Source organism: Ruditapes philippinarum, unplaced genomic scaffold, assembly GCF_026571515.1.
Source record: "Ruditapes philippinarum isolate M1 unplaced genomic scaffold, ASM2657151v2 ctg4588_1_1_1_1, whole genome shotgun sequence".
Lineage (NCBI taxonomy): Eukaryota > Metazoa > Mollusca > Bivalvia > Venerida > Veneridae > Ruditapes > Ruditapes philippinarum.
The window spans coordinates 41,886-57,402 of record NW_026865313.1 but is presented as its reverse complement, the minus strand read 5'-3'; positions in this window follow the sequence as shown (position 1 = coordinate 57,402).

Genomic DNA, 15,517 nt, shown 5'->3' with positions numbered 1-15,517 from the left:
TTCTAGAACGATTTATAGCTATTAACATACTTTGGTATGCATTTTTTGCATTTTTCAATGTTATGGAACACCAAAAATTTCTGCGCATCGATAAACGCAATACTTTTGTTGTGAAATGGAGCAGTGTTTACCAATGACGATAGTATTATGTGATATGCTACACGTAAATAACTTATTCATGTCATAAACGATATTGGTGTGAGTGGTTTATTTATATAATTACATTGATATGATATATATTTAAGTCATAATAACACATTTTGTCTTAGAAAGTATATGTCCTATTTGATATAATTGCAATTTATGTCATGTGCAGAGTGCGTATTTCGATTTTCATCCCTGTAATTCGTCAATGTTATTGAAGAGCTTTCTAAGCAATTTGTTTCCTCATTACAAAGCAAAAATATAAAAAGGCTCATTTAAAAACATTTTTTTGTTGTTGTAAGTTTTATTGCCCACGGGATTTTCGTGAGGGTTACAAAACAATAAAATTAGAATGGTGTTTGGACTTTGAGAGATAATTTTTCCATAGTCTATTATAGATCATGAGATGTCCAAATATATCATTGATCGGTATTGAACGGTTACGACTTTCTAATTCAACATTTTTCTTTGTGATTAGAATTTTTTACCGGTTTATCTTTATCCTTTTTTGTAAAGAAAAAATATTTCATTTTCTAAAATGTTTTTTTTATAAAGCACCGGCCAGACAATTTCAGTGTAAGCGTGCAGATAATAATATGTTGTCTTATGTTTTGATGAAGATTGTCTACCTCATTCCTCGTTTGCTGGGAGAAAACGTATAATCCTCTAATATGATTGTTGAACACGCAAATACTGCATTTATTTGCACGAATCGGTGAATTTAAATCAAAGTAAAGTATATAATGTATATTTATTATATTAATACAGCAAGAGAATAAATTTCTAAAATGTAAGACTTTTTTTGTAATAATGTTTAGGAGAACATGATCGTTTCCTTGTGTGGATCTAGAATTAAATACAAAAATCTTTTTATACATAAGCAGCTTATAGAATAGTTGCTTATTGTCGCCTGATAAAAATTAAGAAAATGTTGGCGTAAAATGACCCCAGAACATACATTTACACCCAATACAAATACACGCGATTTATAGTTTACAGCTTGCAAATAACTTAGTGATACTGTATGTGTGTTGATATAAAACAAATACTTGTTCCAATTAGAATTTAATATTTTGAAATATAGTTATATATGATCAATGGGTCTCCGGAACACATTGCGTATAATAAACAGAAGACAGCCGAATAACAAATGATCATTCTCAAAAGACGTTGACACGTAGAACAACAATACATGTGATGTCTTGCTAAACTTGTATCGAAGAGTCTGGATATTAAATCAACACTTCCTTCTCCACTGAGGTTGAAAAGCCTAAAAACATAACATTTGAATTTCTTACATAAATGAGCTTGGGCACTTTAAACAGAAATATATACAAAGATCGTTAATAAATATACCATGAAATATATTGTAAATCGTATTTTTATGCCTTTCTTAGCCCGATTTGAGTGAAAAGCTTTTAAACGCTTTTCATTTTGGGACATTTTTTTACAATTTGAATAATTATTCTGGAAAAGTGCGCAAATGATCTGAAATTTTGATTAGTGGTCTAAACCTACATCAAATGGTACATTTATCTGGAAAAAATATTTTTACTCCCATCATGTCAAAAAACCTCAGTGGAGTTCCTTTAATGTTATCTAGTCTTGTTGATAGAAGTAAAATAAATCTGCAAGAACTCGTTTTTAAATGGTACATGCCATCATTTTTATATTTACTATTCACATGTTTTACATTTTTGGATTTTTATCAAACGAAATTCGATGCCTGAGCCATAAAACCTTCCTATTGACGTCCTAAACTCGGGCTAAACTAAGTGAACATCTGTTACAGTATGTTACGAGCCAGGCGTAACGAGAAAGAAAAGCCAGCAACAAACTTGTAACAATAACAAATTTATTACAGAAAAATTATTAAAGAAAAATAAAATAACAAATTATCTTTACAAATACCTGAAGTCCAAATAAAAATTACAAATGTCTAGTCTGATCCTGGAATGATCCTTTTTCAATAGCACAGTTAAATCCAAGTTAAATCCAAGAACACTTTAGAATAAATTCCACAATAAAATCCACAAGAAATAATTAATAATCCAAGCTCCAATAAATCACTTAATTTCCAAGTTAAATAATACTCCAAATATATTGATGACTTAAAAGATCACTGATGACTAAAAAAGGTAACTGATGACTTAAAGATAAGATTAATGAAAAATGTCTCCTTATATATATTAAGTAACTAAGAAGTTTCCAGAAAGGTCTATTTATGTTCTCAAGTAATCATAATCTAGCAACTTCAACAATAAAGATCATTCCAGAAGTTTCTATCTAAATATAATGCATGAGTTTTCTACAACAGTGTAAGAACCTTCTAGTACATACATGTAGTTTATGTTCTAAAAATAGAACACATGATAATATTGGAAATACCAACTGTCAGATATAAATTTCATATACATGTAATATGTTGCATACATAACACTTCCCCTCTTCAAGAAAAAGAAATATGAATGAAATGAATTTTCTTTTACATAAATCCAAACAATGTAACTTACAAATAACATAGGAAAATGTTAAACAATTTTATACATTCATTCATATATATATGTGTATTACAAACAATAGTAAACAAGCAACAAAAAAAAATAAACAATCATATGTGATGTAGATGTTAAATGTAAAAATACTGAAAATATCAGTTTTAGACACGAGAAAGTGCATCAGGGATCAAATTATCTTTCCCTTTAATGTGTCTAATGTCAAGACTATATTCTTGCAAAAACAAACTCACCTCAACAACCTTTGATTTTTTGTTTTCTAAGTTTATGCAAGAAAGTGAGGGGATTGTGATCACTAAAGACAACAACAGGCAACTTTGAAGAAGTTAGATAAACTTCAAAATGCTGAATAGCAAGAATAAGAGCAAGGCACTCTTTCTCTATAGTAGAGTAATTTTTTCTGATGTTCATTAAACTTTTTAGAAAAGTAACAAACAGGATGGTCAACACCATTGTTGTCTTCTTGGATCAATACACTTCCAGCACCTATTGTCACTAGCATCTACAGCTAACTTAAAGTTTTTATTAAAATCTGGTGCCAAGAGAACTGGTGCTCTTAAGTATGGCTTTAAGGCTGTCAAATGCCATTTGACACTTGTCATTCCAAAATGAATTTGTTTCTTTTCTTCAGTAAATTTGTCAATGGTTCTGCAATAACCGAAAAATTATTACAAAATTACGATAATACCCTGCCATATCCAAGAAATCGCATCAGTTGTCTTTTACAAGAAGGCACAGGAAATTCAGGAGATAGCTTTGACCTTAGCTTCTATTGGTTTTACTTTACCTGTCCCACTACATGTCCTAGAAATGTTAAAATTGCATGACAAAATTCACTTTTTGCAAGATTAACTGTCAATTTAGCATCACTAAGTCGGTCGAAGAATGCTCTTATAGTTTTGAGATGTTCCTCCCATTCATCAGAGTAGATGATTGCGTCATCAATGTATGCGTCACATCCGTGTAAACCAGATATTACCATGTTATAAGTCTCTGAAATGTTGCTGGTGAGGTTTTTCATACAAATGGCATGACTTTATATTGATACAAGCCGTCTGGTGTTACAAAGGCTGATATTTCTTTAGCTCTATCAGTAAGTGAACTTGCCAGAATCCTTTTAGAAGATCAAACTTTGTTACATACTTTGCTTTTCCAATTTTTGTCAATACAATCATCAATTCTTGGTATAGAAATGAATCAGTTTTTGTTACAGAGTTCACTTTACGATAATCTGTACACATTCTATATGTTCCATTTGATTTCGGTACAAGAATACATGGAGAGCTGTAATTGCTTTGACTTGGTTCAATAAAGTCATTATCCAATAAATACTGAACTTCTTGTCTTAGGTACTTTTTGTTTTACAGGATTTGTTCTATATGGATGCTGTTTTATTGGTTCAGAGTTTTCAAGAATGACGTCATGATGTATTTTATCAGTTCGTGTGGGAATATCAGGAAATAAGTGTTCATAATCATAAATAAGCTGTTTCAGTTCATCTCGTTTCGACGGTTCTAAGTGAGCAAGTTTTTCATCCAGATTTTTCAGAATATCAGAGTTTTCAAGCTTCGCTGAACCAGGATCAGACTTTTCAAAATTTTCACAACTATTAGATTCAATTGAACATTGATTTTGTGGAACAGAGTTTACAAAAGATATAGGTTTACTAATTTTGCTATCTCTGTCAAATATTCTTTTAACATATTTATATGACACATTTGTTTTTGCTTTCGCCTCCCAGGAGTATTAATAATATAATTAAGGTCACTGATTTTCTTTGCAATAGTATAAGGACCAAAGTATCTTGCCTGTAATGGTTTTCCAGGTATAGGTAAAAGAGCAAGTACTTTTATCACCAGGGTTAAAACTTCTTTCCTGAGCATTCTCATCATACCTTGATTTCATTTTACTTTGTGTTGATTTTAAAATTAACCCTAGCTAACTCGCATGCATTAGTCAACCTATTTTCGAAAATCTGATACATACTGAAGCAAATTTAAAGATATGTTATCTTCAGACAGGAATTCTCTTTTAGAAGTTTTAAGGGTCCTCGGACAGTGTGACCAAATACTAATTCAAAGGGGCTGAAGCCAAGAGATTCTTGAACAGATTCTCTTACAGCAAATAACAATAAATGGATGCCTTCATCCCAGTCTTTTTCAGTGTCAAAACAATATGACCTTATCATATTTTTCAGAGTCTGTGAAATCTTTCTAATGCACCTTGACTTTCAGGGTGATAGGCTGAAGACCTATATTGAGTAATTCCTAACTCGTGCATGACCTGCTGGAAAATACCAGACATAAAGTTTGACCCTTGATCAGACTGTACTGATTTAGGTAAACCAACAAAAGTGAAAATTTTCACAAGAGCCTTAATAATAGTTTTGGCTTTAATATTCCTTAAAGGAATAGCTTCAGGGAAGCGCGTAGAAGCACACATAAAGTTAATAAGTACTGAGAACCTGATTTAGTTTTTTGGTAATGGACCTACACAGTCAATAATAACTCTACTAAAAGGTTCATCAAATGCAGGAATAGGCTGTAAATGAGCTTTAGGTATTGTCTGGTTAGTTTTTCCAACCATCTGACAAGTATGACAAAGATTTACGGTACCTAGATACATCTGCTTTAAGGCCAGGCCAATAAAAATGACTGAGAATTTTATGGTAGGTTTTATTAACACCTAAATGACCTGCCATGGGTGTTTTCATGAGCCAAGCTTAATATTTCCTGGCGATATGATTTAGGGACCACAATTTTGTGATTAACTGTCCACTCCTCTTCAGCAGGGACATTGGGCGGTCGCCATTTTCTCATTAAAATCCCATTCTTTTCATAATAACAAACAGGGACTTGTAAAGCTTCATCTTCACTAAAAGCCTTTTGATAAAGGACTGAAATCTCAGGATCATTTTGTTGTTCCTGGATAAGCTGTGACCTTGACAGCGTATCATGACCTTGATCTTTAGATCTTGGTGTAGAAAAATCAGATATTGAAAAATCTGTCTGAGTTTCAGGCAGAGAAGGAGTTAGAGAAAAATTCATTTCATTATCAAAAAGACTGACCTATAAAAGTATCAGCTAAGTCAATATCTGAACAAAAATTGTCTTCTTGAATGGCCTTCTTAGCCATAGCTCGAGTAACTGCACATGAAGGGTAAAGGTCAGGAATTTCCTGCTCAATGGGGTCAGGTATCTGATCCACACAAGGAGTGTCAGTTACAAGTGGATTAACCACTACCTTATCTCCAGCTAAGTCATTACCTAGCAATAAATGAACACCTTTAAAGGGTAAGAAAGATCTTATACCTACAGCCACCGCCCAGTTACCAAATCTGAGGACAAATAAATATTATGGAGAGGGACATTAGAAAAACCACACTCTACAACCCTGAATAAGGACACTAGATCCAGAAGAAGTCTTCTCAGAAAAAAGGCAGTGTATCTGCTAAAATAAGAGATTGAGAAGCTCCTGTGTCTCTTAAAATTTTAATAGGAGTAGGTGGGCAAGTATCACCGATAAGTGACACGGAACCTTCCGAAAGGAATGGTTCATAAATCTCCATTATAGAATCAGACTTGGGTCTTTGACCTTCAAAATTGCATTGTTATCAATACAAGACTGAGGTTCAGACTTGAAGTGGTAAGACCTGTGGGTTTGGCCTCATCACGTTGTTGTTGCCTCCTTTTTAAGGTAAAGCAATCAGAAATAAGATGTCCAGTTTTCTTGCAATAATTGCATGTAGGACGAGATAAGGACTATGACCTTTAATGTTCATCAGATGACTTTGGTTTGGGAGTATTTGACTGACTAGATGAGCCAGATAGATTACCAGAACTGAACTTGGAATTAAAATGTGAGGGTGTGGACTTCCCTTTATTTATAAATGAGACTTTGTGGGTTAAAGAATAATCATCAGCTAGACGGGAAGCTTCTTCTAAAGTTTCTACCTGTTTTTCATCTAAGAAAGATTTAACATCAGAGTGAATGCAACGTTTAAACTCTTCAACTAACATGAGCTGTCTGAGCTTTTCATGATTTTTATTAATTTTCTTAGATAGACACCACCGATCAAAAAGTTGTTCTTTTTCTCTTGCAAATTCGACATGGGTTTGACCATTTCTTTCTTTGAATTTCTGAATTTTTGCCTGTAGGCCTCTGGTACTAACTCATAACCTTTCAGAATTAATTCTTTTACATTATCATAATTAGAGCTTTGTTCGACAATAAGTTGTGTATAGATTTCACGAGCTTTACCAATTAAGACGCTCTGTAAAAGTAATGTCCAGTGCTCAATTGGCCATTTTAAATTTTCAGCAACCTTTTCAAAATGAAGAGAAAATACTTATCAACTTCTTTTTCTTGGAAAGGTGGAACAAGCCTAATATTTTTAGTGACATCAAATTTTGAATTTATTCTATGTTCAAACTGATTTGCTCTCTCTTTGATTTCTAATTCTCTCATTCTTAACTGAAATTCTCTTTCTTCTCTTTCTTTTTCAAACTGCCTTTCCCTTTCTTTTTCTTCCCTTTCTTTTTCTAACTGTAACTGCCTTTCTTCCCTTTCTTTTTCTAACTGTAACTGCCTTTCTTCCCTTTCTTTTTCTAACTGTAACTGCCTTTCTTCCCTTTCTTTTTCTAATTTCATTTTTTCTAGTTCAAATTTAAATTGAAGTTCAAGCTCTTTTATCTTAATTTCTGGGTTTGTTTTAACAATCAGAGAAAGTGCATCTTGTCCAAAAATATCTTCATCCACAAAATAATGAATCAGAAGATTTTTAATTTCTTGTTTACGCATTGAAGATTTAATTTCTAATAAATTATACTTTTTTGCAAGATCAAGCAAATCAGTTTTCTTAGCCAAATCTAATAACTCCTGGGAAGGTTCAGCTACAAACTTTTCTAAATTAAAAGACATGACTGCTTGCTGCTGGTTTTAAACTCAGAAAGTGATGTGTTTCAAAAATTTCAAAATGAAAGGTACACTTAATAGAACAACTATAATATCAACTCAGATGAGTAAATACGGTAATAATTTCTAATAATGTAGCCAAAAAGAAATATTCAAATCCCGGACGAGCCCCCAATTTCTGTTACGAGCCAGGCGTAACGAGAAAGAAAAGCCAGCAACAAACTTGTAACAATAACAAATTTATTACAGAAAAATTATTAAAGAAAAATAAAATAACAAATTATCTTTACAAATACCTGAAGTCCAAATAAAAATTACAAATGTCTAGTCTGATCCTGGAATGATCCTTTTTCAATAGCACAGTTAAATCCAAGTTAAATCCAAGAACACTTTAGAATAAATTCCCACAATAAAATCCACAAGAATAATTAATAATCCAAGCTCCAATAAATCACTTAATTTCCAAGTTAAATAATACTCCAAATATATTGATGACTTAAAAGATCACTGATGACTAAAAAAAGGTAACTGATGACTTAAAGATAAGATTAATGAAAAATGTCTCCTTATATATATTAACTAAGAAGTTTCCAGAAAGGTCTATTATGTTCTCAAGTAATCATAATCTAGCAACTTCAACAATAAAGATCATTCCAGAAGTTTCTATCTAAATATAATGCATGAGTTTTCTACAACAGGTAAGAACCTTCTAGTACATACATGTAGTTTATGTTCTAAAAATAGAACAATGATAATATTGGAAATACCAACTGGTCAGATATAAATTATATACATGTAATATGTTGCATACATAACAAGTATATAGGGATAACTTTACTATTTAGTTTAAAGTAAGATATTTTTGTCATTCTATTCTAATACAAGGAAATAGGTATGACATTAATTTTAATACCTTTGTCATGTTATGTCGCAATTGTATATAAAGGCATCGCGTATCTACGTATTTCATGCTTAAAATCATCTTTTACAAATGTAAAGTAATGGTGATCTATGACGGCATTTTCGCGTGATATCGTCTAGGAGAATCCTAGTAATATATCTTCCAGGGTGTGGTACATTATATAATTACTTCATATTTTGTTTCTTTATAATTTGATATAATTGTAATATGAATTTATCTATGCCAGGTACTACAGTACATTTTTTGTTTAGGAAAGCTAGGTACTCCATAGTGTTAAAAAGGCAAATGGCTCTAAACATAAAATGATATTAAATAAAAATCGTTTTTTTCTGTTTTTTTTTTTTTTTTTTGAAGATGTTTTATTCATATAGCAGCCAGAATACTTCAGTGTTATCATAAAATTATTCGCCTTAACTTGAATTTTCCGAGCTTTGAATACAAGAAGAAAATGTTAGCTCAACGCTTGTTTAGTAACGACAGCAAAATAGATTACGTGTTTCTTATTTTATCAAAGACAACACCACGATCAAAGCCATACTCAACATTTTCGCTTCAATTCATTTTCCCTCAGGTATATCGTGTATAGATAATGAATTACATAATAACTTTAGTAATATGTAGCGTTGTTTAATAAGATAATATGAAAATCAAAATTGAACAGAAGGTACACTTTGGCGAAATACCTGTGACACCAATGTAATTACCGAAAGACACTATAAATCCGAAATCCAAGAAACCTTCGTTCCTTTTTTAAATTATCTTGTACAAGTACTTTAATTTCAAAGAAGTAAATGGTCACATCTAGGAAATTATATATGATATGTTTCTAAATATCGTAAATATATGCATTCATGTACAAATTATTTCGTTTCTTTAATGTGAAATGATACATGCATGAATTATGAGATTCAAATTAATTAAACACATCAATAGTCATGTAACATGAACATCTGAACATAATCTACTGAGAATTTTTATGCACATGAGCTTCCGGGATCGTACAACTTCTAAAAGGTCATTTCTGTCACAGATAATTGTTATGTAAAATAATCTGATCTGTTCATTAGAGAATTGATGAAATTTTTAAAAGCAATGCTAATTGTTTAAAAATGTTATAGAAAATTATTTTGTACTCAATTATCGCATAGAACATTTTGACTTTGACTGTGTTCTTTAATTACAGTTGTGAACTGAATCGGCATGACCAAACCTTAAAAGATTTATATTCAGTTAGTATATTTGCTTTCAGAATCACTAGAATTGGTATCCTGGAAATCCAAGAAAAGTCCAATTCTCATCACTGAAAGAACATTTTCAATTTAATAGGAAATACATTATTTATATATTAAATTAATGTCGCTTCATTTTAATGACAACACTAAAGTGTATCAACAATTCGTGTGCTTGTGTTATTTAGTTTCTGTATAAAAGGTTCTCTTAAGATTATCATGTAAATTATTAGGTTTAGTATACAAAACTGTACAAAGGCATTGTCTGTTTTTTTTACAAAATAGACCTGTCCAACAAACATATAATAATATCATTTCAATTTATTGCAGGAAAAATTGTTCTGTTTTTTTACTTATTTATTTCTTGAAATCATTTTGATATATATGCTTAAACAATATCTTGCCAAGTACAACCTCATATTATAGTAAACAATCTATGCGCCAGAGTATTTTTTTCTTGTTGTTGTTGTTCTTCTTCTTGTTCTTCTACTTGCACATTGCTGCTTATTAAACAGATTTAGTATTGTAAATGCGTATACATGCTATTGAAGGCATTTATAATATTATATTATGTGTTATTGCTTAATTGCACGATGCTACTTTCTTTATCAGCTTGCGTGTATACGCTATTGCTTCATTGCACATTTATCTATATTCCAACTAATTAATTTTTTTTCAATTGCATGTGTGATATTGCTTAATTGGACATCGCTTCTTACTTAACAAAATCTGTGTACCTGATTATATGTAGCTACTCTGATGAAATAGTTCTATAAGTATGACTAGTGTGGGGGGGTTTTTCAAATCATGATTTATACAATAAATGTTTAATGAGGTTAAAGTAACATGGAAGGCTTTGCTTTGTTATGCATTGTTATAATGCTTTATATAATGTTTTTAAATTGTATTCAATCATCAATAAATTATTATTAAACTAGAAAAAAAATGGATAAGAAAGACCGGCCATATAAAAGCAAACCCTCTAAGCACTTAATATACTATTTTTCAAAATGGGTATTCGACAAAATATATCATGTTTATAATTACGTACACATTTCTATTGCGCAAATTATATATTGTATAAACATTTTTTTCGAACTAACAAAATCGATGTTACCCAGCTATGAATGAATGGGCAATTATTGCTATTAACGATATCAGTTCGTGACATGTTATTATGTAAATCATAGAAGTGATTCTCTTGGAGCACTGCTGTATATAATTTGACCAGCTTTATTTGAATATCATATGAATTACTTATATATTTTATCAAATATATTACTGTATATTTTGCAAGACATCAACATGCGAGGCAACCACTTTACTTTTGTCTCATAATGCCACAAAGTTACCTCGCTCAATATTGACAAGACATTTACAAAGGTAAGATAATTCATCACATACCCGTATGTAACTTTTGCGGCTCCGTAAACGGTATTGCATGGTCGTGCATATATTTCGACGTGAGGTCATTTTCGTTATTTTCGTACTATTATTTAGTTATAAAGATTTTTGACAGGTTATATGGCCCTATATTAGCGGTTGTTTGAAAATAAGTATATATACACATGTATATATTTTACTGTAAACAGTTCTTTCGCCAGAGGCTCGCATAATATAATTTAATTCAAATCGTCCAATAAATTCAGTATTGAATCTATAATGACATAACAGAGACAACAATTTGTTACTATGCTACCGTTCCTTCCAGTTTTAAAACAACGGAAATATTTCCTTCATTAATTCTTATCTTGATATAACACAGACCTTGCTAAGACATAATCTCCATCAATACAACGTAAGTTATCTTCAAATATGACTGTCAAGCACGGAAACATTGCTTTTAAAGTGCACGAACCGACTGAAGTTAATTAACTTTGATGTCAGATTTCGTTCATGATTTTGAATAATAAAAGTAACAAGCTGGCATTGATGATTTAAATTTAATTTCAATTCAATAATTTAATTATAAAATTCTATTAATTAATTACAAAATATCTTTTCAGACATGCTAACTATTGTTATTGAACTGAATTAGATCTAATAAACGGTTAAACATTATTGCATCAATAAAAAATTTTTGATTTTTTTCAGGAATGGCATATGCAATATTCTTACACGACCCGCAGTTCCCCCATTGAACATAGAAGAACCGAAAGTGTGTTTTATTAGGCTATAAACTATCAGTTTGACGTTCTATTTTTAGACATGTTACGTAATCATTATATACACGTGATGTAACCACTAAAAATGCGACGCGTTGTTCAAATATATATAATTGTATTATTGTGAGACATTAACGTAACGCCTTAAACACTGATATGATCTCATAAAAACTATCATTATCTATCTTTGTTTTTATAATTTGTTTGTTTTCCTCGGTTGGAAAAGATTCATCGTAATTATATAACAGTATGATAAGGTATTGTATACATTGAATGTCGTCTCTTAAGAGTACCTTAAATACTCTAGATAACTTAGTCATCATTTTGCTATTTCGTTTCGAGTAAAATTTTGACAGAAAGTAAGCGAAGAAATATGAATATACAATGAAATTCTCAAACTAAACTTTAGGCAATTAAATATATCTTTTGTATCCCTGTATAATTTTATAAATTTGATAGTAACTTCTAACGTTTTTGCAGAGTAAATACCAAATATACGATGTGGTTGCTTATATAATTAAAAGTCTGTTACATACATCATAAATGAGATAAATGTCGATATCAGCCATATCTCCATATATTTATTCGATCTGAAAGAATTGTATAACGAATGATGTTTGCTTAGATGTCATGATTTGTAATTTATTGTACATATGCCATGCTCTGTTATTGTTCGGTTTTGTAAATATGTTTTGCTCTTCAATATTGGAGGAATAAAAAAGTATCTATCTATCTATTGAGCGATAAAATCACGGTTTGGGATATATTATTTGTTTAATTACATGTAGACAAAAAAGGCAGGATGAACCAGTATAGTTGACCTAAACGTTGCATGAACTAATAAGGTAATAATGACTTTATCATGACTTATCTTCCCTTGACATAAACAAAATATTCAAAAGTAATGGCACATAACTCGAGAACTAGCATAATAAAAACCAACATATTTGCTTCTCTTAAAATGCTTCTATTATTATATTCTAAGATCATTCCAAATTTATCGTATCATTAAGAAAATATTAATGGTGATTAAGTGTAGATTGCAAACGAAATTTATTTCAGATACAGTTTGGAAAATTCAATATTAAAATCTGCCATATCTGGCGATAAATTATTTTTTTGTTTCTTTAGTTCAATGCATAAAATCGTATGTTATTAGTGTTACCTACCAAATAACGTTGTGTTATATTCAATTAAAGCATACAATACTTGATCTTCCTGAACATTGTAACTTTTATGGGCCGTTTAAAAATAATTGTATGATCATAAAGTACAGAAACTTGTTTGAAAGTATTGTCTCTAATGGAAATTACGAAACCTTTTAAATGACATGAATAACGTCAAATCTTCTAATTAAACTGTGATTCGTAGCAGGGAAGGCGTTTAAACCTTTCTGGAATCCTTTTAAGATCTAGTAATCAGTCATACGATATTAATTAGAACATCGCACTTGTCTTTTCAATTTCGACGCGCAGCTGTTCAAACTCTTGTTTCATTTTTTATCTATTTCATACCTTTTGTCTTGAATCAATTGAATATCCCATGCAAAGAATGTTTAGTTTGATTATCGATTGATTTTCTGTTATCACGTTTGCTATGGTTTATCAAATGAATTGTTTCGGCGCGTTGAATTGTCTGTAGTTTTAAACCAGTACAAGCTGGAGGCGACTAAACCATTGCCTTTCAAGTTGTGTGGTGTAGATTATCTGTGCAGTTGCATAATATACAAGTACATCGAAAAAACTACAACACATTTTTTTTTAGGTATAAATCTGTTTCTCTCGGTATTTTATTCCTAATCTAGAAAGAACAATTGTAACCATGTAATTCGACCCATTCATAACATTAAAAACATCTGAGTGTTGTTTGATTCCTACTATTATTTTAAAAAAAAAAATCATAAGACATATTATACATACAATGTTTGTTGTACCAAAGGGACGACAAAATAGGAATTTAGAGGAAGAAACAAAATAAAAACAAGCAAGCAAACGTTGTATTTGCTATTCGTTAACGTGTGACAGTGTACAAAAGTAATTTCGAAATTTACTTCAGAATAAAAATTACTAAACAATGTCTTTGACAAACTTTTTTACAGCTCGGTTCGTTTGATAAGAAATAGTTATATGTTAACATAATTTTTTTTTTACCTGGTCTGAAGACAACAAAAATTGGTAACGTTGGTGTTTATTTTCATTATACCGTTTTTATGACAAATATTGGTCTTAAAGATATGGTTACTTCTTTCATATTCACTTTTCATTCTTCTTTTTCTTCTTCTTCTTTTTCTTCTTCTTCTTCTTCTTCTTCTTCTTCTTCTTCTTCTTCTTCTTCTTCTTCTTCTTTTCCTTATTATTATTATTATTATTAGTATTCATTTTTAAATGTATATTAAAAAGGAGGATCACGAGGTGTGTTACAAATAAAACTTGTTTTGAACGCTCCTATCTCTAAATGAAACGGAGAACGAGTTATCTTGTTTTGAAACTCAGGAACATTTGTATAACTGATAAAAGAAGATAAAAAATAAATGAAAAGATTGCAATAAAATTGTATCAAATAAAAAACTCTATTTCATTACAGTCTACACGCATACACAATAATTAAGTATGTGAGGGAAATGTTTAGATCGGGAAAATATGAGAACGAAAACGACCTCTTACCGCTATGGTGGACACAACACTATTGTTCGCTTATGACGTCAAATCCTTATACATGTTATATGTTTTAAGGTTCGTTTTAGAATGACGTCATAAACTAACATTATAAAGTAATAATTATAGTAACAAAATCAATCGTAAAGTATAAATAGTATTTATTTAAGGAAATTAAGATGCCCGAAATACAGAGTGGTAAAGTGCTAGTATTGAGTGAATCTAAAATCAAGCATTCATTAAAACAACAACAAATATCTTTGAACCATATGTGCAAGTAATAAAATGGCTGAAAATATTCGCATGAAATGTCATATCAGACAAGCTGGTTTAGATGAAAACAATTTTCAATTTATAACACTTTGTAACAGCGACACAAAGCGTTCTTAATGTGTTTAGAAGTGCACATTCGAAGCCATATTTGCCACAAAAGAAAAATCTACATGCATTTTTATCAAGTTATGTATTTACATAGAAAATATAATATTGCCCAAATCAAATTCTTAAATATTTTAGAATAAGCTGATTCAAGGAAAATCGACATGTCAATTTTCAGTAAAGAATGTCTTTTATATTGTATACTTTTTTAAGATATCGACACTGTAACAGAAAATATTCGTCGCTTGCAATGACGTATATGTTTTGATATATCATATTCATGTTTAGTTCATTTTGTATTTTGATACATTACATCAAAGCAAAGCGTTATCCTGCCACAGAATGATTTCAGTTAGTCAATGTCTTACAATACAAAAATTTATTATCTACTTTTATATATAATACAGTGTCCACGAGCACATCTTTCTGAACATATATGCTGACTTTGCAAGTTAAGATGCTAGTGAGCAAAAGCAATGCAAATACAGTAAACTCCGCTTATAGCGAACTCATCGGGACATTCAAAATATGTTCCTTATATCCGGAGTTCCTTGTAAGCATATAGCGAATTAGTTCCTTATATCAGAAGTTTTTA